A 21,389-nucleotide genomic window follows, 5' to 3' on the forward strand; every position below is an offset into this window, starting at 1 on the left:
CTCTGCATTTAACAGTGGAATTCCCGTTGCACTCTTAATGTTACCACCGTTGCTTTTAATGTCACCAAAGGTTGTTTTGACTTTCCTGTACGCTGAGTCTGTCCTTCCGACAATCATATCTTTTTCGATGTCTTCACATTTTTCCTGAAGCCATTTCATCTTAGCTTCCCTTCACTTCCTATTTATTTCATTCCTCAGCGACTTGTATTTCTGTATTCCTGATTTTCCCGGAACATGTTTGTACTTCCTCCTTTCATCAATCAACTGAAGTATTTCTTCTGTTACCCACGGTTTCTTCGCAGCTACCTTCTTTGTACCTATGTTTTCCTTCCCAACTTCTGTGATGGCCCTTTTTAGAGATGTCCATTCCTCTTCAACTGTACTGCCTACTGCGCTATTCCTTATTGCTGTATCTATAGCGTTAGAGAACTTCAAACGTATCTCGTCATTCCTTAGTACTTTCGTATCGCATTTCTTTGCGTATTGATTCTTCCTCACTAATGTCTTGAACTTCAGCCTACTCTTCATCACTACTACATTGTGATCTGAGTCTCTATCTGCTCCTGAGTACGCCTTACTATCCAGTATCTGATTTCGGAATCTCTGTCTGACCATGATGTAATCTAATTGAAATCTTCCCGTATCTCCCGGCCTTTTCCAAGTATACCTCCTCCTCTTGTGACTCTTGAACAGGTTATTCGCTATTACTAGCTGAAACTTGTTACAGAACTCAATTAGTCTTTCTCCTCTTTCATTCCTTGTCCCAAGCCCATATTCTCCTGCAACGTTTTCTTCTACTCCTTCCCCTACAACTGCATTCCAGTCACCCATGACTATTAGATTTTCGTCCCCCTTTACATACTGCATTACCCTTTCAATATCCTCATACACTTTTACTATCTGTTCATCTTCAGCTTGAGACGTCGGCATGTATACCTGAAATATCGTTGTCGGTGTTGGTCTGCTGTCGATTCTAATTAGATCAACCCGGTCACTGAACTGTTCACACTAACACACCCTCTGCCCTACCCTCCTATTCATAACGAATCCTACACCTGTTATACCATTTTCTGCTGCTGTTGATATTACCCGATACTCATCTGACCAGAAATCCTTATCTTCCTTCCACTTCACTTCACTGACCCCTACTATATCTAGATTGAGTCTTTGCATTTCTCTTTCCAGATTTTCTAGTTTCCCTGCCACGTTCAAGTTTCTGACATTCCACGCCCCGACTCGTAGAACGTTATCCTTTCGTTGATTATTCAATCTTTTTCTCATGGTAACCTCCCCCTAGGCAGTCCCCTCCCGGAGATCCGAATGGGGGACTATTCCGGAATCTTTTTCCAATGGAGAGATCATCATGACACTTCTTCAATTACAGGCCACATGTCCTGTGGATACACTTTACGTGTCTTTAATGCAGTGGTTTCTGTTGCCTTCTGCATCTTCATGTCGTTGATCATTGCTGATTCTTTCGCCTTTAGGGGCAATTTCCCACCCCTAGGACAAGAGAGTGCCCTGAACCTCTATCCACTCCTCCGCCCTCTTTGACAAGGCCGTTGGCAGAATGAGGCTGACTTCTTATGCCAATGCTGATTATTTATCAAAATGTAGGCAGTGGCGGGGTTCGAACCCGGGACCGAAGACGTTTTGATTATGAATCAAAGACGCTACCCCTAGACAAACTAAAACATACAAACGAAAACAAAAGCTACCTCTCTTGGTGGTTGATCGATAAGGGCGGTAATGGTAGACATGCAAGTGCCAGATTAGATGGTGTACGGCAGGTGTGTCAGCCAACCAAGCTCCTTGGTGCTATGTTTCAGGTCGCATTTGTTACTCTTCGACTCCAATACATCTCATTTGTTGGCAACAAATGTCAACTGGGAAGGGCACATCACTATCAAGCAGTTTCTGACACAAAACACCTTCTTTGTGCCACCAAATGTATATCAATAAATACACATTTTTTGGACGGATACACGCCATCGTCTGAGAAAATGTTATGGCCTACCCACTATTTTCTACTTATGAAGTTACCCCATGGTACTTCAAACTGCTATCAGGTTGCACTGATTTAGGTTAACAGTGACCTCCTCAAGTCTATTACAACAAATGGGAGGATTAATCCCTTGAAAGGGCAAATACGACATCCTTCGGCATTCTTCCCAGTTCGAGATTCTGCTTTACGTCTAACTTAGTCTTCAATGAGACGTCGCACCGTAATCCTCCTTCCTTTATTTTAACCTCAGTATGACTACTGAAGGCAAGTGTGCAAGAAGTTAATTGGTCATCTCACTTGCTAATTATCAGATACGAAGTCATTGAGCATAGTAGTAAATCACATAAACGCCTTCTACAACACCTGTTTGCCGTCTTGCATGACGATTAATTTATCTCTATACAACCGTACTTGAAGCGATACAAATTGACTTTCTCGCTAGCACCCACTTCATATTGGGCGCAGCTGTTCCAAACCGCCTCCACTGATTTCACCCTCATGTTAAACACAAACAGAGCCCAACGTCACAAACGTTAGATTTTATTACGTTATAGACTCTGTTTTCTAATGCATAAACGACGCTCCTCATAAAGCTAAAAATAAAAAAAAATTCAAGTTGTCATGGCACCAGCTATACTAAAAACTTGAACGTAAATACGCTTACAGCAACATGCCATACAAAATCGCCACTGAGCATGCTGAAACATTACATAACGTTGTAGTTCCTTATTTGAGCACAGAAAAATCCGCTCTAAGTCCAGTGCATTCCGATCACTTGGGCGGACGGAAGTCTGTATCAAGTGACCGCTGGCTCATGGCCCTGTAATTGGTCTTTCCATGACAGACACCCCCGAGCCCTTCCACAAACATGTTTCCGGAAAATTTTTCTGTTACTGGCTCATTAGAAAATGAATGACACTGTGACTGTCTTCCTGTTAGACTGATGCTCTAAACAGACAGATGGAATATGGCTTAAAAAGGAAAGGAGACATATGGGTTTGATATAACAGCTTTGCGCTCACACTGCATGACGTTGACTACTAGGCCACGAATAGGTCAGCCTCAACGACAGCTCAAATCAAGAGGAAATCAGCTTCCTCGTACCATGTGTTGTGTACTACATTATGATAAAAACTTGATGCCAACACATGTGAAATTCGTTGGTTGATTGAAATTGGGTTACCTTCTAATGGATAAAGTGTGGTTTCGATTCCCGCTGTGGGTACGAGTTTTTAAAAGCCACAAACATATCCCCTTTACCTCCAGTAACACCAAGCAGAGACGCAGGACTGTGTTGTGATTCCAAATCAACATTAAACATGTCCATTCACTACTGACTGGAACAGAGTTGGAATATTTTTCGCTGCCTGAGGCGGGAATCGATGCTTGCCGAAAGGCTATCTCTAGCAAGCATTCTTAGAGTAGCAATGTTATTTTGTTCACGAACCAGCCATTATGTCAGCTCATGGGACTTACATTTCTTATTTTAAGTGACCTTGAGGTTTTGAAAATACTGGTACTGGACTGGGATTCGATCTCCGATTTCTATATCTTTCTACTTGAACTGTTCGAGATGATACTGCCCCCTCAATTCGTTGTTTTCTCACGATCTCAAACTTCTCAAGGTCTCTGATTACTAGTGAAAATTAGTTGGCCATGTGTGGTTAACACTGACGGTAGACGCAGCGTTGGGAGTTCCAGGTAACACATAACTATTCGTTGCATTACCTCTAGCCGAACATGTGCAAATCTCACTACTGATAAAGATATAAATACTTCATGTCTGTTTGTAGCTATAACACAATAGAAGTAGGTGCTGGGATCGAATCCGTACCTGGCAAAAATCATTTGTACTGTCGTTCCAGGTTGAACATCTGCTTGTGCTTAGTTAACAACAGTGCCTAGTTAACAATTATTACCTACCTTTTGCAATATAAGTTTCTTGCTGAAGTTCTAGGCGTATCGGTATTTATATTCAGGTTCAGACATTTGGCCTTGTAAATTGATGTTGGTGAACACTTCGATATTTAACGTCTTTTTATGCCTAGTCGAGTCAGACCAGGCACACACGCTTTGTTTGCTTAATAGTTGGTTCAAATTCTGATCACAAGCAACTCGTCATGTCATTTAACGAGTGTTCAGATGGTTCAAATGGCTCGGAGCACTATGCGACTTAACTTCTGAGGTCATCAGTCGCCTAGAACTTAGAACTAATTAAACGTAACTAACCTAAGGACATCACCAACATCCATGCCCGAGGCAGGATTCGAACCTGCGACCGTAGCGGTCGCTCGGCTCCCGACTGCAGCGCCTAGAACCGCACGGCCACTCGGCCGGCTTAACGAGTGTGATAAGACTTCTGTAGTGTCACTTATTGTAATGAAATTTAATTTACAAGCGTTTAGGCTTGTGTCATCTCTAATATCGTGTTTCCTAATATTTGTCGTATGACAATATTGGTTCACCTACAGACTGACTGGCATAAAGTGCAGTGTTCTCTGGTAGTCTCTTGTGGCACCCATTGTGACAAAGGACTGTCCTGCAGAGGCTTCAGAGGACCTGCGACACAGCTATGCTACATTAGTTGTACTCAGTCAGATGTGGCCTACACATTGGAATTCAGGGGCGGCCCACTTTTTTGCTGTTGAGTGTATTATCAATGAAAACAAGTTCTTACATCAGGTTACCCTCCATTCGGAAAGTGGGAGCACTCAGCGACTGTTATTTGACTTATAAATTATAGAGTGCAGGAATCAGTCGTCCTTTTTCAGATTTTATTAAACAAATCCACATTTCGGCTTGCAGCTAGCCATTCGCAATGCTCTATTTTCTATTCTCAATGCATGTAAGTCCCTATTGTTAGGGCGTCCGTTACAGTTCTTTGAATACGAATTGTGATGGACGCCCGAACAACAGGGACTTACATGCATTGAGAATATTGGGAATGGCTAGCTACTACCCGAAATCTGGATTTGCGTAATAAAATTTAAAAAAGGACGATTGATTGCTGCACTCTATAATTTATAAGCTCTAACATATTCATGTTAAATTTGACGTCTGTTAAATGATGATAATGTAATAAATGACTTACAAGTTAGCATTTTCTTTCAGCTGCTCTGATATGGGAATATAATTATATTAATTTTAAATTACTACCAATAAGGTGCTAAGCTGTTGCAGAGACTTTATTAGTGACTGACAAGAATGCGTGGATGCTATAAATTCTTCCATGAGTTTTTTTCTGTCGATAAATGGATGGACTGACATCTTAATAGGCAAACTAAATTTACATTATAGACTTGTAGACAAAATCCAGTGAACAAGGTTATGGAACTACTCTGAAGCTCAAAAATTCTGACTGACAGCTCTGTGTCAGTCGCAGGCCGCTGGAGGTTAAAATAATGCCACAAAGCATTAGCCGTATTTGCGGAGAAAGAAATGCGAAATGAGTAATGCCGTTTCGTTATGAAGGGCAGCACACAGTCAGTGAATGGTACTAAAAGCAGACGAAAAGCAAGTGTGCTTGACAAATTGTAGGAGTGACTGAGTGTTTATCTGATCATTGCAGTAGTGAAAATTAAAACTAAAGGAGACCCATCTCCTAAATCTGGAGCATCACATAATGTGTGATATATTCTTCAGCGAAGATGCTGTTAGAATGAAAGAAAAAAAGTTCTAAAATTGTCAAACCATAGCTGAACGTGAATTTTCGTAAAACAAATGACGTCACATAGCTCTGGAAACGCATACAAGCTTTCAGGATGGATGCAAATTCGCGTCTATGGTCTGCTCGAATACTGGGGAGGGGAAGAAATCTTTTATGTGATGCACGTGGTAGCATCTCGTAGAGGCTTGATTGCAAAGCTGGACGGAGGCGCACACCATTTTCAAGACGAGTGGCCAGGCGAGAGCTGAATGAGCTGTCAATAACAAGTCCCAGCTGGTTGTCCAAATCGTCTCTGCCTTTTTACAGTTGCTGTGTTGGGGGTGGGGGGCTGAGAATTGCTCACGTGAGCAGCCACTGACCAAGGCAGCGTCTCATTATATGAAGGTGCTCTGGTGGGATGTGCAGTGCAGTGGAGACACAGCGTGTTCACCTGTACGACAGGCTAGGGAATTAAATTATTACATGTTTTTAAGGGGCCATTACACTGTGCTGTATTTGTTTAAATGCAGATGTCGTAATTATTCGCACACTATTCTCGCAGTTACCTCACGGCAGTACCGAAATGACAACTGTAGTGGAGGTTAGATACGGTAGGTAGCCACCGAAACATAACAATCTGCCTGTCTAGTGTGGGAATAGTGAATAGAACATATACCTTTCTCTGTAGAAGCAATGTAGCCATTAGTTTATTTCAAATCTGGTACTGCATAACCATGTAGTGTTACTAGAGCTGATATTTATGTCACAGAATATAAGTTTGGGGGATAAGTTGGTTTCAAGCGAAATGTAGGCGTGCTGCATATTTCTCATGGTATGTCTTTCTCAAAAAGAAAGTGACTATTTGTGGTTTTATGAAATTTTGAAGACCTGTAAATAATGTCACATTCTGCTGCACAAAGCAGGATGGATGCACTGCGCTGTCGCCTACCTCTATTTTCCCCCGGGGATTGGGCAGGTGAGTAGGTTGGGGGAAAGGTGGCGTGGAGAGAACAGCCACCGGTAAAGACAAACTCTCTAAACGTAATATTTTGTATATCCTTTTTCAGGGCCAAGCTGGCTCTGAAACACGCTGCACTGGCAGGGTTCAAGTCAGTGGCTATGCAACTGCAGTGTGTGGTCCTTACTTAAAGAAGTAATGATATCCTTCCTTCCAAGGCCTTCTTGATGTTGAGACAAGCACTTTGGAGAATGTGGAGCAGTACGATAGGAAACACTGCTTGAAGTATGGAGAGTTACTGTATTTTAATATAGTGTATAGCTCTTACGTTCATACTCTGGTGGCAACGACGTGAGTATGGAGCAAATTAGAGAAGTGTATACCTTTCTCTGTAGAAACTTTCAGCCGTTATTTTTTTACAAGTCGACTATAATAATATAGATTTAGGACCGGTCACAGTTACGCCATATACTGAGAGTGCATATGATAATTTTTTTTTAGTTGAAATGTTGGTCAGGTGCGTATTCTGATGTTAAATAAAAAATTTTAACGCTTAATATCTATGTATTTTTTTAATTGTCGCAATGTGATTATTGTTTGTTACTTTCATGTGTAACCGCCTGAAAAAAGAGTCACTAGTTGTGGGGAAAGTCCAAAAAATTTTAACGAAAAACCCATATTTACATGCGTCATCTGAAGAATTCGATAAAGTTGCAGGCATTGGTGTAATAATAGAGGAAAATCGATCAAATTATCGTAAAATTTTAAATATTGATATATGTTGGTGGTGTTAGCTATTAAACGTTTAAAGCTATTTATTTTACATAAGTTCCCTGAAAATCTATAAAATAGCAGCGATATATGTGTTCTTCTAAGATATTGGTGAAATTAGTCAGGAAACCTATATTTATATTTATCTTTTAAAAAAGCTGGGGGAAATAGCTGTGAAACCCATATTTACTTTTTTAAGTGCGGGGAAATCGGTAATATAGCAATGAGATGTTTATGTTCTTAAAAATCCACAAAAATCAGGCACGAAACCTTGAATAGCGTCTATGTTGTAGAAAAGAGGTTGAATGCCAAACGTTTGGCAAAATTAGGCAAATACTGCTGGGTACTATACTATTCTGATAATTTGTAATATCTCCTGATTTCAATGCTGCTGCTACTGATCGAGGTACATACTACGAATGAAAATCTAGGGTCCGCAGCTCGTGGTCGTGCGGTACCGTTCTCGCTTCCTACGCCCGGGTTCCCGGGTTCGATTCGCAGCGGGGTCAGGGATTTTCTCTGCCTCTTGATGACTGGGTGTTGTGTGCTGTCCTTAGGTTAGTTAGGTTTAAGTAGTTCTAAGTTCTAGGGGACTGACGACCATAGATGTTAAGTCCCATAGTACTCAGAGCCATTTGAACCATTTTTTGAAAATCTCGGGGATGCTAAGGAATTGTAGAGGGAGTGGTGGGGATGTGGCCAATAGCAGCACAATGGGAGCGCTGTGAGCATAATGTTTGACGGTCATAAATTACCATAATCAAAAGTGACAGTTGGCACATTAAGCTAAAACCATTGAAGACCTGTGTAAACATGAACCAAGACTGCCATTTTGCCCATAAATTATGATATTCATCGTGATATACCCATTAATTATGGCCTAAATAAACAAGAAATCTGCCCAATGAACCACGTATTTACCTAGTGTAGCGTAAGGGACTGGTTTACTTACTTAAGAAGAAAAATGTCCGGAATGATCCAGAACTGGTCCTTCCCTACTACTATCCTGCCTTTGGTCGCGAACGTTAAGCGCTATTTGTTAGGAGTGGCCGTTCTGCGGCTCCGCGTTCCACACTCTCTTTCCTTTCATCATAGCGACAGCACAACGAGCCGTTATATTGTACCGGGTAAAACCTAACTCGATTCACAAATTTCCGAGGGTCGTTAAGGGATATTTTCTGATTTGTTGTAATGGCCCATGATCCCTAGAGGCCCGTTATAGCGTTTCGTTTGATTTGTTACCCCCGCAATTGCTTTCGAACTGCACAGCGTTGCAAATGTAGGCTGTATGTGATGTATGCCCTAGATGTACCTGCTGTTGACAACAGTAATGCGGAAGTTAGTATTCGTCTACAGATTTGTAAGCAGCATTGCCTGGTTTTGTTTCGGGTGTGTTTTCCTGCAACGTTACTGGTCCCTTAACAGTGACACAGATCACCGTGGATAGGGTTATTCATTAAGAGAAACAGTGATAGAGATCGGAGGGCGGCACAAAGACGCAGGCTCGGCGTTTCTCGTCCAGCGGTAGCAATCACATCGCAATATTTCGCTTCTAGAGGTGGGCGCCTATGACAACGTGGATTTCTACAGAGAAAGGTATACCCTTCCCTAATTTGCTCCACACTCACGTCGCTGCCACCAGAGTATGAAGGTAAGAGCTATACACTGTATTAAAATACAGTAACTTTCCATACTTCAAGCAGTGTTTTGGTGGCGGCATACTGTAGATTTTTTCATTGTTTCTAAGGTAACTTCACAGAAACAAATTGGAGCAAGAAACCGAATAAATCGCAATTACACTGTTGTATGTCTGTATGTATTGAACTGGGGAACTAGAAACGACGGAGAGGCTTCATCCCCGCCGTAGCCCTCAATGGTCACAACCCCACAACAGCCTACAGCAGTCCACTCGCCCCACTGCCACCCCACACCAAACCTAGGGTTATTGTGCGGTTTGGCCCCAGTGGACACCCCCGGGAACCTCTCATTCTAGACGAGTGTAACCCCAATGTTTGCGTAGGAGATTAATTATGGTGTACGCGTACGTGGAGACAGTGTTTGTGCAGCAATAAAGGGCACCAGCCCACATTCACAGAGGCAAATGGAAAATAGCCTCAAAAACCATCTACAGGCTGGCCAGCACACCGGACCTCAATACTAATCCGCTCGGGAAGCAGTGCGCTAGACCGAACGACTAGCCTGGCGGGCTTCAATTACACTGTTACTTTATTCATTCTGGAAACATCCCCAATGCTTTTCTTAAGCCATGTCTCCGCAATATGCTTTCTTGCTGGAGTGCTAGTTCTTCAAGGTTCGCTGGAGAGCATCTGTAAAGTTTGGAAGGTAGGAGACGAGGTACTGGCAGAAGTGAAGCTCTGGGGAGGGGGCGTGCGTCGTGCTTGGGTAGCTCAATTGATAGAGCACTTGCCCGCGAAAGGCAAAGTTCCAGAGTTCGATTGTCGGTCCGGGACACAGTTTTAATCTGCCAGGAAGTTTCACACTGTTACTTTGTAAGGACCCAGCAGAAACCGAGATTCCTTTACATCAAAATATTTTGATCCTCGTAAGCTTTCTTCACTATTTTCTTTGTGTGACCTTCCTCATTTCTGTATTAGTACTGCAACACACATTCATTTGAAGCTGCTTTCTGTTGCCAAGTATTTGTCTGCATCCAAAATTTTTATCCCTCCCCCTCGCTATTCTCTATTACACAACTGGCGATTCCACAATGCCTCAGGATGTGTCCTACCAATCGATCCCACGTTCCAGTCAAATTGGGCCATAAATTTGATTTACCATATTCGATCGAGTATGTCCTCATTGACTATAACTATCTGATTTCCCATCCCAGCAGTGTTCTCTAACACAACGTTTCAAAAGCTTATATTCCATTCACACCGAAACGCTAAGAAAATATTGCCAAATAACCTCCGAGATTTTGCGATTAGACTCTGGGTTTACCCTGTATACGCACTCATCACGTGCACTAAACAATAACTCCTACAAAATGAAATAAACTGAAATGTAAAACAAAAACTCCTCTTACCACGAAAGAATTTTCTGAATGGGACTGAAATCGGTAGAGCCGGCAGTGGTGGCCGTGCGGTTCTAGGCGCTACAGTCTGGAACCGCGCGACCGCTACGGTCGCAGGCTCGAATCCGGCCTCGGGCATGGATGTGTGTGATGTCCTTAGGTTAGTCAGGTTTAAGTGGTTCTAGGTTCTAGGGGACTCATGATCTCATAAGTTAAGTCCTATAGTGCAAAGAGCCATTTTCTTTGAAATCGATAGATGTGATGTACGTATACTTCCAAACAAATGATTACAGTTTCAGAGAAATTGTATGATTTAGTCAAGAGAAAGAGCTTTACAAATTGAGCAATTCAGCAACATGTGACGCTGGTAGTTGTTGTATTCTTCGCTCTTAGATCATTTCACGGACGCACGAATCTCTGCTAACCTTTGCTTGTCGTCATTCGTGCGTTCGCTTTTGAACCGAGAGGGCAACAGCATCTGCTTCCTCGGCAGTTCCCTTACCAACTGCGCTGTCAAATTGCACTGGAGCGTCACACATTTATCCATCGGCCGCTTTTGCATTTTCCGTCGATACCTGTGTGAATATCAGTTTGTGACCGATATGCGTAACTTCTTCGTGGTGTGCTGGCGTCTTTCTTTTCTTTTTTTTTCTCTTTACAGTATGTATTAACGTGTTGCAAGTAGCTGTTTAGGTTTTTATGTTGGTAACGTCACGTAGTGCTCCATATGAAAATCACTGGATGTGCTGTGTGCAGTCTGTGGCTGGTTGGCATTGTTGGAATATTCGCTATTGTAGTGTTGGGCAGTTGGATGTGAACAGCGCGCAGCGTTGCGCAGTTGGAGGTGAGCCGCCAGCAGTGGTGGCTGTGGGGAGAGAGATGGCAGAATTTTGAGAGCGGGCGATCTTGACGTGTGTCCATCAGAAAGAGTATATTTGTAATATTGGATATCATGAACTGACATATATATGATGACTTTTGAACATTATTAAGGTAAATACATTGTTTGTTCTCTATCAAAATCTTTAATTTGCTAACTATGCCTATCAGCAGTTGGTACCTTCAGTAGTTACAATCTTTTATTCAGCTGGTAGTATTGGCTCACGCTGTATGGCAGTAGTTTGAGTAACGAAGGATTTTGTGAGGTAAGTGATTCATGAAAGGTATAGGTTATTGTTAGTCAGGGCCATTCTTTTGTAGGGTTATTGAAATTCAGATTGCGTTGCGCTAAAGAAATATTGTCTGTCAGTGTAGTGATGATCAGAATAAGTAAAGAGAGAAATGTCTGAGTACGTTAAGTTTTTCTCAGCTGTTTGAAAATGAAATAACGTAAGAGGTTTATCAGCACAGTAATTCACTAATATTTCTAAGTGGATGTTACAGTGTTTGAGTAAAGAAAGAGTCTGCCGCTAGGTGACATTCGGGTCCACAGAGCGATACGAGGTATACTTGAAGTACTTTTCTTTAATTTACCTGCTTTCGTTTCCACGCCCATACAGACTCGCATAATCATACTTAAAGTATGTTTCGGTATAGGAGATGTTAGTGCGAAGGTACAGTCCTCTGAGCCTCCATTATGCTTGTCCCGACGGCGCGAACCGTTATCTAGCTAAGTGGACATCTGCATGGTGCTGATTGCCGCCCTTACTTCGGCTGTACCCGGTCGTACATGTATGCGACGCTGTTCCTGCGTGAAATTATAGACCGGTCGCTACCGAGGCCATTACGTTTCTGGTCCGCTGACCGGGCGGTGACCGACCATCCGACGTAGTGGAGTAGCGCAGCGCTTCGCCGTTAAACGGCCGTGGCAGCGGGCTCGATCTCTGGCGCACCACACGGCATCACGGCGTGGCACTGGGCTGCCGGGCGGGCCACGCATCATAACACTGCAACGGGCCCGGCGCCAGCGCGCTTGTTGCTTGTTTCGCGCCTGTCTGCATTAATTGCTTCATCAATCACAAATGGAATCAACTGGCCCTGATGATCGTTCCCCATTGTACGGATCATCAAAGCCAAAACGCGGGCTCCCTCCAAATCAGATTAAACTGCGCATTTTCGTCCCCGCGGCTGCCTTTGATACATCGCTGTAATTTAATTCCGCCCAAATGTGCCGTTCGTTGTTTGAATTAATTCACTGAAGAGGGCACGGGCGTGTATTTGTGTGTGTGTGTGTGTGTGTGCGTGTGTGTGTGTGAAGCAGCGTCACCTGATATCCGTCCTGTTTGTGCTCGGAACTGCACTAACGAGCTTTGTCGACGTCGGTAAGGTATGTGCTAGGAGCGGCAAAGCTGCGGAATATTTGTTTACAGAACGGGCTATCTCTTGTTTACGCCGACAGGGGAAACACTGCGCTCATTCAGGTGCTGGCAAACAGATCTGTGCCATTTTCAGGAGGCTGCAGGTTAAAATAATGCCGCTCGGGCATCAGGTGTATTTGCGGAGACAGAAACACCAAATGAGTAATGCTGTTTCATTAACACAAGCAGCGCGCAATCTGCTGCCGATGCAGGGGATTCCAGAAATGTCGTGATTTCCCCAGCTGACGTCAGCCAACAGCCGGAAGGGTCGTCGTTATCAGTGAGGTTACCTTTACAGGTCTACATAATATACAGGAAGACAAAATGTGGATTTTAGCTCAATTAGGAGAAATGAAAAAAAAATTCTCGATCAATAGCGATTCCTGCGGTGTAGTTTTTTTCTTATTGGCGTTAAGGAGACATAACACATGTCGAGAAGAAACTTGCAAGTCAACCTACCCAACGAAACATTCCGATTTTTGTAGGCTTTCAGTATGTTGTACTGAAGAGCAATATGGACACATGAATTTCATACGTTCCCATATGACCGCAAAGGGGGTGCAACAATTCCTTGAAGGAAAACAATTAGATTTCTGAATGAATACCATTGAAGTGTAAACAGATATACAAAAACTTCTAATAAAGACGCTATGATTTTTAAAGTACATTACAATGTTGCATCCATATTTGTCGGAAAAGTCCATTTTTTTCGAAATCCTCTGTCCCACACTATTCTGTTTACATTGTGACAGTATTCATTAATGTCAATCATATATGATGAAGCGCTATTCCAATGACTCATTTGTCAGAAAGAAACTAGAAATATCTCTATATCTCTGTACGCATATCCGATGTGTTTACATTCCAATGCAAATCAGTTGTCATGCGATATTGTTTAATAAATCTTGCTACAGTAAATATGTTCTCAATGTATGCTCTACATATATTGTTTCATGTTTATTTCTTGTTTTTATTTCATGATATATAAAATATCGTGTGTAGTATTTGTTTGCTTTCTTTTTACATTTTTTCAAGCTGTAACATTTTCAGATTTAATTACGTTTGAAGATTATTGTGTCAAATCATCAAACGCATATTAAATAATCTTATTGGACGTTGGAGCACTGTAGACGGTGTAGAACTGATGTCTGTTCGGAATGTCAATTGTTTTGTATGGTATACAAGGTGAGTAATCTAAGACGTAAGGTACCTTTTATTTCGTAGACAATTATACATAGCGGAACGCGATTTTCGGCAAATTTTAAACTGTTGAGGGACGTATTTTTTTTGTTTGGTTAATGTTTTTTATTGCTGGTATCGACTGTGATATTGAAGTAACTACGTTTTATTAAATGGAACCTGAGCCATGGTGGCTTCAGTGAGGGAGCGCGCGAGATCCTACTGGCGCCACTTGTGCCCGCCTTCCATCGATTTTGGCCGTTGCTGTATCATCTTTGTGTTCCCTCTGGGGCCTTGTGGTAGTGAGTGGTTTGTGGGACACGAGACTGTGTCTGTGTATTCGGCACCCTGGCTATTGCAGCCTTGACCGTTGCCACCGGCGAGATTAGAGGGAAAGGAACGGCTCTCGTTGCGTCCAACCTGGTTACGAAGTGCGTCAGTCAATTGTGGTGTACTAAATACGCCGAGATGAATTGGACAACTTGTTAGCAGCTACGACCAGGAGGCCAGTATGATCCGGCGCCTACCGGGACTCTTGAAGCTACTAGCGTCCTTGGCATTTATTTGAAATTATGTGTGAAGAATGTTTAGTAAGTACTGTACTTAAATGTTGTTAACTCAGCCCCGGTGTGAGCTGGCCAGGAATTCGGTCCATTTGGCCGGCCGAAGTGGCCGTCCGGTTAAGGGCGCTGCAGTCTGGAACCGCAAGACCGCTACGGTCGCAGGTTCGAATCCTGCCTCGGGCATGGATGTTTGTGATGTCCTTAGGTTAGTTAGGTTTAACTAGTTCTAAATTCTAGGGGACTAATGACCTCAGCAGTTGAGTCCCATAGTGCTCAGAGCCAGCCAATTCGGTCCATTTACGTCTTCCAGTGACCCCTTTTTGGGCTGTGTGTGTGTCAATCTGGAGGTTTCCGTAAACGCCAAGCTGGTATTTAGCGAGTTTTATTCTGATACTTGAAATCACTGTTTATTATCGTTAAGTATTTGATGCTACTGACTGTAATTTCTGTTTGTTGTAAACATTACGGCCCTTCCTGGAGCGAGTTACGGGATTTCGCCTGTAACTAAAGTTGTGGGTGATTAGCCTAAAGGTATGCACGTTTCGGTCATGTGTGTGTGCACTATTGTATTTGCACACTCTCTGATCATGCCGTGAGAAGCCCTCCGTGTTACAGACGTTCAGTTTAACCGGCCATCTGCCATTAGCCCCTAAGAGGCCCCGGTACATATATTCGTTGACTTATTATTTGAATTATTATGGAACTGTTTCTTTAAACCGACTTTGTTCATTGTTTCTTGTTATTGCTACGAAGATTAACTTGCAATGTTATTAGCAAAGAACTCCTATAGTTTTAACAGTTGACTTCCTTGAAAGTAACCCTTAATTGGCCTTTTAAGTATAATTGTGTATATTAATTCCTATCAAACTTATTTGCTGTTTTTTGCTTGGTGTATGTTGACAGTTTCGTATTGGTAGCGGTTAACATGTAGCTGGTCTGCTGGTCCGGGGCAGGGATGCGTTTTCCTTCTGCATCGGCGGTTCTCCCGTCATCACACGAGGTGCAGGGTTGGCGGGTCAAACGCGCTTTTATGGATCTCCCGTTCTAGTCTCAAGCTGAGACTGTCATTCTTTTGGTATCGTGGCCCGGCGGGGGTGTGGCCCGGTTTTGAACTAATTTATTCAGTTTCTCTATTGTTTTAAGGTCCTTTTGGGCGTGTGAATAAAGCCTTAAAGCAAAATGAGAAATAAGTCTCTTGATTTCTTAAAAAATTGATTTAATTGTCATTATCATAGCGTTTTAGTGGCCCGGTAGTTTGTAAAAGCACTTAATATGATTTATGTGTAGCGGGCGTCTGGCCAATAAGCGAAGTACTACTGTTTGCTTCGGTTTTTACATGTGGGTAGCGTTTGGGCATCTTGGCCGTATCTTGTCTATATGAGAGTAGAAAGACCAATGGAGATGTATGCAGTTTAGTGCATTTTATTTAACGTTTGTTGAACTTATATTCAAGTCCTGTCGTAGGATAAGCCCACAATTGGGATGCTAGTGGCGCGGACAGAGCGCCGCAGCAGGTTTATTTAACCAATTCACTGTTTGTAATCGGGCCACCACTGTACTGAACAGTTGGGATATTATTCGAGTACCAGATGTAATTTTATTTATAATGCAGAAGTGCTAATGCTTTGTAATTTTAATTTAAAAAACTTAACTATTGTATGTATTTGGAAAGAATCTTGGTAACTGCTAGTGGGCTTCTGATAGAATAGTTATTAAATAAAAGTTTTTGTTGGCGAATGATAAATGAAGCATCAAGATGGGCCACCCTTCCACGTGTTTTCGATAAATTAATTCCGATCCTTGTCCTTACTGGCAGCAGACCGTGGTTACGCTATTGCATGCGGCGGTGGACAGTCGGCTTGGCCTTTCTTCGGCCATCACTGGCGAGGTAGGTACCTCGCTTCAGATAATGTGCCACGTAACATGTCTGCAGGGCAGCCAACTCACCTACAAGCAGTATTGTAGGATCCAGGCTCACCTAGCACATTGAGGGAATCGTTGAATGGATTTCTGTCTAACCGAACTTACGGATCCTGAGAAGTAGGGGGATAATCATGTACTGAATCGGGTAAGGGACTTGCAGGTTAGGCGGCACCTCTCAGCTTAGAGACTGTGGCTACAGAGCAGGGAGTTTCACATCGTTATAAGCTCCTTGACGGTAAGTGATCCTGTGACCAAGGTCTTGGTAGTTTGCCCACTGATCACTTCGCCAAATTGCCCCACCATATTATGTGCTTCCTCACTGTTATATCTGAGTTGTTTACTGACGATTTGTGTCAAGTGCAGCAAGTGCTGCGGCTGCTTGTCCAGTCTGAGTCTCATGCTAGTGACCTGAGCATACCGCACCACGTAATCGTTTCGTTGCATTATCCATTAACCAAAGGGACACTGAATATCTTAGTCCCTGAAACCTTGGGATATCAATAATCCATAGGACAGCTCAAGGCTCGAATTATAGACACAAGGTTGTCGGCGCCTGTGCGCAATGAGTTCGAGCAGAGGTACTATTGGCGGGCGCAGGCATCTTGCGAGACATTGGGGCAATATGTTGAACGAGTGAGTATGGCTGTGCCAGCACTCAATATCAGGGTTACTGAACCATTATTTTAGAGGAATCCCGCCAGAGAACGGTCTTGAGCCGTGCACGGCTAGAGCTTATCCCATTTACTGTTTGTCATCTCCTATTATAGTACTCCCGCCTCGTTTTCTTATTCCATTTACTGGCGTCGTTAACTTCCTGCCTTACTTGCCTGTGAGCGGCAGCAGCAGCAGGTATAGATAAGTGCACTGTCGTACCACCTCTGGAGCGGAGGGTAGTATTTCTGGGTCGTCGTGTGTCGGGCAGTCTTCGGGACGGACCAGCAGTGCAGCCGGGGACAGATAATGCGCCACCTAACATGTCTGCAGGGCAGCCAACTCACCTACAAGCAGTATTGTAGGATCCAGGTCCACCTAGCACATTGAGGCGCCGACAGCCAGTGCTCTCGGCGGCGCGTAGTTTGCTCGGGCCCGTTGGCGACCTCTATGCGGTGTCGAAGTGTGTCGTGCTGTTTCCGTGGCTACAAGGTTCGTGGCTCACCGATCCTGGACATGCAAGTTGAGTTTTGACTTAATCTAGCAGCAAGTCACGACTTTTCACATTGTGTCATTTGGAGTTCGTTGTCGGATGTTGAGATATTCCCGCAAGCAACAATGTGTGTTTTCAAGTTGGCAAATTTTAGCCACCCTCCGTTTGAGTTTAACTGTACTTGGTTATTTGAATTGAAGTGCACCAGCGGATTCTTCTGCCTTGTGGCCATTAACGTTCTGGTTGCCTGGCCCGGCCATGTATTTTCCTCATCGTGTTGTCGCTGTCCAGCACGGTGTGTAGTTTGACAGCTCTGTGTATAATTGTTTGTGGACACCAATACCTCCTATGTTGTTCCATTGAACTCCCTGTTGTGTGCTGGTCAGGTGAAGTGGAGGTTACCTTGTCGGTGGGTCCTTGGACTCTTTGTCAGTTCGGTTGTTGTCGGATCAACAATGGTTAGGCCAACTGCCTTTCTCACCTAAGTATGCTTTAGTGTTTGAATTCCAGGCCGACCCTTGAAACTTGTGAGAACCTTTGGGTGTACTGCTTTTTCTTGTGTCTTCCTGTTGTTTGTACTTGTATGGCTTCTAAAACCGATTTTTAGATTAGGTTTGTTTTGTCCTTAAAGCATCAGATGGATTGGGCCTTCAGCTTAATTTAAGAACTGTTTTACGTAAGGCCTTTGGAATTTTTAAAATTAATGTTATTGAGGCTCAAGGATTGGCCCTTCAGTCGATTTTGAATTTAAGTTGTTTTACTCTTAAAGTGTCACATGCTTTGGGCCTTCAGCCGATTTTGAATCAAAGTTGTTCTGTTATTAAGCTGTCAGATATTTGAGGCTTTCAGCCTAATTTATGAACTGTTTTACGTAAAACCTATGGAATTTTTAAAATTAATATTATTGGGTTTCAAGTGTTGAGCCTTCAGCTGATTTTGAATTTGTTTTGCTCTTAAAGTGTCAGACAATTGTTACCTTCAGCCGATTTTGAATTAAAAGTGGTTCTGTTCTTAAGGGGTTACATGGTTTGGGCCTTCAGCCTAATTAAGGAACTCTTTTAAGATAAGGCTTTGCCTTTTCAATTTCTGATTTTAGTTGAGCTTTAAGTAATTGGCTTTCAGCCGTTTTTAAATTAAAGTGGTCCTGTCCTTAAGGCATGAAATTTTACGGCGCATTCAGCCACTAATTAAGTTCCAAAACTAATTTTTTTTTAAATTACTTGGATCTTGTAATGTTTGATCAAATAAAAGGTTGTATGTTAGAGTGTAACTGACAGCCGCTTATTTTGGCACCTTTCCACAACTGAAACTACCTATCCTGTCCTGTGGTTTTAGCAGGGCGTCTCAGGTCTCTCTTGGTGTTTGCGCGCCTCCCGACTAACGTTGATGAATTTCAGGAATTGCTAGTCAATTGAGGCACTGACCTTTTCTGACGATCAGCGCGAGGAAGATGGAAGTTTATCACCGACACCTTTTATTCCGTGGGGTAACAAACCGCAATTCGAATAAGATTGGTCATGTCGATAGCGTTGTTCCTATTGCGGTGCGAGTGATCACCTCGTGCGCAAGTGCTCTGTTGTGAGAAGACCGAGGCATAACAGCAGGCCGGCCGCGGTGGTCTAGCGGTTCTAGGCGCGCAGTCCGGAACCGCGAGACTGCTACGGTCGCAGGTTCGAATCCTGCCTCGGGCGTGGATGTGTGTGATGTCCTTAGGTTAGTTAGGTTTAAGTAGTTCTAAGTTCTAGGGGACTGATGACCACAGTAGTTAAGTCACATAGTGCTCAGAGCCATAACAGCAGACACCATGGGGGGAGGAGGGGTCTAATGAGAGGACGTTATCATTTCATCTACATCTACATCTACATCTACATTGATACTCCGCAAGCCACCCAACGGTGTGTGGCGGAGGGCACTTTACGTGCCACTGTCATTACCTCCCTTTCCTGTTCCAGTCGCGTATGGTTCGCGGGAAGAACGACTGTCTGAAAGCCTCCGTGCGCGCTCTAATCTCTCTAATTTTACATTCGTGATCTCCTCGGGAGGTGTAAGTAGGGGGAAGCAATATATTCGATACCTCATCCAGAAACGCACCCTCTCGAAACCTGGCGAGCAAGCTACACCGCGATGCAGAGCGCCTCTCTTGCAGAGTCTGCCACTTGAGTTTATTAAGCATCTCCGTAACGCTATCACGGTTACCAAATAACCCGGTGACGAAACGCGCCGCTCTTCTTTGGATCTTCTCTATCTCCTCCGTCAACCCGACCTGGTACGGATCCCACACTGATGAGCAATACTCAAGTATAGGTCGAACGAGTGTTTTGTAAGCCACCTCCTTTGTTGATGGACTACATTTTCTAAGCACTCTCCCAATGAATCTCAACCTGGTACCCGCCTTACCAACAATTAATTTTATATGATCATTCCACTTCAAATCGTTCCGTACGCACACTCCCAGACATTTTACAGAAGTAACTGCTACCAGTGTTTGTCCCGCTATCATATAATCATACAATAAAGGATCCTTCTTTCTATGTATTCGCAATACATTACATTTGTCTATGTTAAGGGTCAGTTGCCACTCCCTGCACCAAGTGCCTATCCGCTGCAGATCTTCCTGTATTTCGCTACAATTTTCTAATGCAGCAACTTCTCTGTATACTACAGCATCATCCGCGAAAAGCCGCATGGAACTTCCGACACTATCTACTAAGTCATTTATATATATTGTGAAAAGCAATGGTCCCATTACACTCCCCTGTGGCACACCAGAGGTTACTTTAACGTCTGTAGACGTCTCTCCATTGATAACAAGATGCTGTGTTCTGTTTGCTAAAAACTCTTCAATCCAGCCACACAGCTGGTCTGATATTCCGTAGGCTCTTACTTTGTTTATCAGGCGACAGTGCGGAACTGTATCGAACGCCTTCCGGAAGTCAAGAAAAATAGCATCTACCTGGGAGCCTGTATCTAATATTTTCTGGGTCTCATGAACAAATAAGGCGAGTTGGGTCTCACACGATCGCTGTTTCCGGAATCCATGTTGATTCCTACATAGTAGATTCTGGGTTTCCAGAAATGACATGATACGCGAGCAAAAAACATGTTCTAAAATTCTACAAGAGATCGACGTAAGAGATATAGGTCTATAGTTTTGCGCATCTGCTCGACGACCCTTCTTGAAGACTGGGACTATCTGTGCTCTTTTCCAATCATTTGGAACCCTCCGTTCCTCTAGAGACTTGCGGTACACGGCTGTTAGAAGGGGGGCAAGTTCTTTCGCGTACTCTGTGTAGAATCGAATTGGTATCCCGTCAGGTCCAGTGGACTTTCCTCTATTGAGTGATTCCAGTTGCTTTTCTATTCCTTGGACACTTATTTCGATGTCAGCCATTTTTTCGTTTGTGCGAGGATTTAGAGAAGGAACTGCAGTGCGGTCTTCCTCTGTGAAACAGCTTTGGAAAAAGGTGTTTAGTATTTCAGCTTTACGCGTGTCATCCTCTGTTTCAATGCCATCATCATCCCGTAGTGTCTGGATATGCTGTTTCGAGCCACTTACTGATTTAACGTAAGACCAGAACTTCCTAGGATTTTCTGTCAAGTCGGTACATAGAATTTTACTTTCGAATTCAATGAACGCTTCACGCATAGCCCTCCTTACGCTAATTTTGACATCGTTTAGCTTCTGTTTGTCTGAGAGGTTTTGGCTGCGTTTAAACTTGGAGTGGAGCTCTCTTTGCTTTCGCAGTAGTTTCCTAACTTTGTTGTTGTACCACGGTGGATTTTTCCCGTCCCTCACAGTTTTACTCGGCACGTACCTGTCTAAAACGCATTTTACGATTGCCTTTAACTTTTTCCATAAACACTCAACA

Source organism: Schistocerca serialis, chromosome 1 (assembly GCF_023864345.2).
Source record: "Schistocerca serialis cubense isolate TAMUIC-IGC-003099 chromosome 1, iqSchSeri2.2, whole genome shotgun sequence".
Lineage (NCBI taxonomy): Eukaryota > Metazoa > Arthropoda > Insecta > Orthoptera > Acrididae > Schistocerca > Schistocerca serialis.